This window comes from Mus musculus, chromosome 2 (assembly GCF_000001635.26).
Source record: "Mus musculus strain C57BL/6J chromosome 2, GRCm38.p6 C57BL/6J".
Taxonomy (NCBI): Eukaryota; Metazoa; Chordata; class Mammalia; order Rodentia; family Muridae; genus Mus; species Mus musculus.
In genome coordinates, this window is record NC_000068.7 from 122,394,350 (window position 1) to 122,399,102 (window position 4,753).

The following is a 4,753-nucleotide window of genomic DNA, read 5'->3' on the forward strand; positions in this document are numbered from 1 at the left end:
GCACTCACTGATAAGTGGATATTAACCCAAAAGCTCAGAATACCCAAGATTCAACTCACAGACCATGTGAAGCTCAAGAAGAAGGAAGTCCAAAGTGTGAATGCTCCAGTCCTTCTTAGAAGGGGGAGCAAAATAATCACAGGAGTTAGAGGGTGGGAGGGATTTGGGAGGAAGAGAGGAGGCGGAGGAAAGGGGGGCAGGCTTAGGTATGGGAGGAGACAGGATGACAGACAGAGGATCAGGAAATTGAACAGAGGTGTGTAGCAATGGGGGATGGGGAACTGGGGGTAGCCACCAGAAAATGCCAGATGCCAGGAAAGCAAGAGGCTCCCCAGGACCCGATGGGGATGACATTAGCTGGAATATCCAACAAAGAGAAGGGAGAACTTGTAAAGACCATTTCCAGAGGCTAGACACAGCCTCTGGTTGAGGGCTAGGGACACCCACTCATCTGCAAAATTTTAATCCAGAATTGCTCCTGTCTAAAGGAAATAGGGGGACAAAAAGTGGAGTGGAGACTGAAGCAAAGACTATCCAAAGACTGCTCCAACTGGGGATTCATCTCATGTTCAGACACTAAGCCCAGACACTATTGCTAATTTCAGGAAGTGCTTGCTGACAGGAGCCTGATATAGCTGTCCCCTGAGATTCTCTGCCAGAGCCTGACAACTACAGATGCGGATCTCACAGCCAATCATTGGACTGAGCATGGGGACCCCACTGGAGGAGTTAGGGGAAGGACTGAAGGAGCAACCCTATAGGAAGAACAACAATATCAACCAACCAGACTCCCCCACACCCCAGAGCTCCCAGGGACAAAACCACCAACCAAAAAGTACACATGGAGGGACCCATGGATCCAGATGCATATGTAGCAGAGGATGGCCTTATCTGGCATCAATGGGAGGGGAGGCCCTTGGTCCTGTGGAGGCTCGATGCTCCAGTGTAGGGGAATGCTAGGGAGGTGAGGAAGGAGTGGGTAGTGGGTAGTGGGTAGGGGAGTACCCTCATAGAATCGGGGTGGCGAGATGGGATAGGGGGTTTGCGGAGGGGAAACCAGGAAAGGGGATAACATTTGAATGTAAATAAATAAATTATCCAATAAAACAGAAAAAAAGAAAACAAATCCATCCTAAATCAAAAATATCTTAAAGACTAGTTGTCTTCGTAGTCTAAAAATGAGATGAGTTATTTCAATTTACATATAAATTTGTAGCAGCAAATTAAAATTACCTACATATAGATTTTAACCTTTTTGTTACAAATTTTAAGATAACTTATTTTGCTTGGTGTTTTACAGGTCCTCTGTCCCATGCTGTACCCACTTTCCCCAACCAATAACCTTACAGATCCTGAGAGAAAGACAGTGTACATTTTAGCAAGAGCTTTGGATATCAATGACCTTTAAAAGGGAGAACATTTTAATATAATGTATATATATGTATACACACAGACACAGACACACACACAGAGACACACACACACACACACGAAACAAAGAGTTAAACATCTGTAATTATTTAGCATCTTAACTTTTATATAAATCACTTTTTAATTAAAAAATTTAACTAGGTGGGCAGGCAGAAGACAAAAGAGGCCCCACTCTCCATCACACCTGGGCAGAGATGGCCCTGGTTCTTACTTTGTCACTCAGGAGAGCCACCGGAACCTCACCTGGGCAGCATAGTGGAGCTGTCCCTGGTGCCAGGCCATGATGGAGTGACATGAACACAGGAGAGCAGGCTCCACCTCTCACCTGGGCAAAGCTAGAGAGCTGGCCCTGGTGACGAGGGCACGGGAGAGCTGGCAGGCTGACCAAGTCAGCTACCACCCAGGCCCAGATCCAGGGCTTTGGGTAGGCCTGCCTAGTCCATCTATGAACTGCTGGAGCTTATGAAGGGCTGATCCTGCAGACCCAAAGCTGAAGGGTTTCCATGACTCAACAGCAGGATATCTGAGAGGCATCCCAGTGAACCCAGTATTGATAGAGTGGCAGAAGCCAGAGGCTTCAAAACAGACCAGTGACTCATGGTATAAGAGTTCATTTGCAAGTAAACATGTCTGGGTAAAAGGCTATACTGTATGACACACTACAGCTTCTATGGTAAGATTTTTTGTTACTTACTTTTTAAATTTAGTTTTAGTTTTTGCTTTCTTTTGTGAGGGAGGTTGCAAGGGCGGAAGGCAGATGTGGAGGGAGGGGGAGATGAGTGGATTGGGTGCATGATGTGAAGCTCATAAAGAATCAATGAAAAGTAAAAGAAGAGAAATTACAAAAAATAAATAGCATGAGACACGACAGTAATGAATTTACCATTTGTTGTAAGAAGTCTTTCCTTGGGGGAGTTAGAGCATGTCCGGAGCCCTTACCAAGAATATATAACTGTTCTCCCCCTGAAGCATGGTAGGATTCCCTCCTTATATTTAGCTTCTAGCCTTATACCCTAGTTTCTCCAGAAAACCCTGAGTCCTCAGGCAATCGGGAGTTAACTGCGTACAACCAGCTGGAGCAGTGACCAGGTACTTGGGTGAAGGGCCAACCATCTTATCTGTCAGCTCCTTTATGAAGAAACATTTTCTTCTAATAGGTCCAGCTCCGATTATTTTAAACAAACATATCTGGAGCCATAATGAAAGATTTTAGACAGAAAGTTTTCTTCTATTCTATAACCAGTTTGTGTGTGTCTACTGATGGAGGCAGTCAGCCTGAAAAGCCGTGTAAGTATTTTTTCTTATAAAGTCATCAAGTTGCAGAATAATATAAGTATCTGTAACCTAGAAGCCATTACACAGAAAAACCATAAAAACAAAAACAAACAAACAAACAAACAAGCAAACCCAGACATCTATGGAAGATGTTGGCTGTTGGCATTGGTTTTTATAAACAGATTTTTCACTGTATCCGATAAGCTTACAAATCTTAAAGTACAGAAATTCTATGTAATAGTCTTGCAAATCTTGGAATAAATTTAGATTTTAGCAGAAGTTCTAGAGAGTTTATTAAAACCAAGAGCGAGTGTATGGTCTAAGCCACAGTAACTCCTCCTGGGATTAGCTGACTTTTCAGCTGTGTTAAAGCAGTGTCTTTTCCAGGCTGCTCTATTTTGTTCTCTCTCTATGTCCTGGAACCAGATGGCCTTTTGACCTGGGAAAGAAAGACCGGAGGAAACTTTCAAAGGAGCATGCTTGAGTCAGGAGAAGGAGGCAATAACCCAACTCCAGAGCTTTTTAATAACACAGAACAGCATAAGACAATACTTCAATATTATCCATACCCCAAAGACACCTGGATCCCTGACAAACTGAATCCAGTGACCAGAAAGGGACCAGATCAAGCAGAGAGCAAAGAAAGCTTAGAGATAACAATCTGTGAGACACTGTGAGATCTAAACAGCAGGTTCCAGCTTGCCAGTGACAAGGACAGAGGCAGAGCAAGCTCCAGGTGGGAGCCAGCACGGAGCCAGGCAGGAGCAGGCTGCCTGCCTTGTTGAAGTCCTGAAAAAAGAATCACACAGCTTGCAGTCCAGAGGGGTCTTAGGCATGCTCGGCCTAGCTCACCTGTACTCAACAAAACTTATGAACACATCAGAAAGCACAGATCCGCCAAACAATAGCAAACAATGAAAAACCCCACAGAATGTCCACACAACCAGAGGTGACCTAACAACCATAGACATGTGTGGCCACCCTCATTCGTACACCAGATCTAATAGGACAGAAGGGTGTCTCCTTTGTCATGGAGACTGAGTCTGTGATCCAGTCTGATCTCTCTTATGTCTCTCTAAATGTCCTGACTCCAGAATGGGACAGAACACCTCACCATCACCAATCAGGTCCAAGTTTCAGATGAATGTTGGCAAGCAATTCTTAAGGCTTTGTTTTAGTTTGCAAACTTGTAGCAGTTATAGTCTGGGCTTCCCCAAGCTTTTCAAACCATTGCATACACAGTAAATAAAGTCATAAATGCAAATTCATTTACCTTGGAATAGTAACGGATATTCTTATGCCCCTGTGGATAGTTCGTGCACCTTCCTGGGCATCTTTTCATTAAATATTTTTTACACAGCTGCTGTTCTGCTCACCTGGACTCTCTAGTCTCATATCGTTTCATAACAAATGAGCCAATAAAGACAATTTGTCCAATAATTTATTTTTTGGTGTTTTTGAGGCTGCTCTAAACATTAGCATGCAGTGCAAGGTAGCCTTAAACTCATGGTGATCCCCCTGCATTAGCTTCTTGAAAACTGAGGTTACAGGTATGTGCCACTGAAAATACAATTTTTAAAAATACTTTATGTTCAATAAATTTTATTTGCAGTTCCAGGATTAAGCAAAGATTCACTCCTAAGAGTAAGTGTTCTTGCTACATGTTTGCTTTTTCTGATGTTGGGGATCAAAGCGAGGGTCTTGAGCACACTAAGTGCGTGTTCTATCACTGGTCCACATCCCTGGCTCTGAATAATCCTTTCAGATTGTCATTGTGCCTTTTTAAAAAATTAATTAATTAGTTAATTAATTAATCAATTAATTAAATATCCTTGTTTGCTCTCTATTGCTGCAGTGACCAAGAGCAGTGGAGGAGGAAAGGGCTCACTTCAGATTTCAGCTTACAGAGTGCCATGAAGGAAAGAGAGGACTGAACCCAGAAGGAGAAACTGAAACAGAGGCCATGGAGAGATATTACTTCCTGGCTTGCTTTCATAGGTCACTCAGACTACTTACTCTCATATAATTCAGAACTACTTGCCTGTAG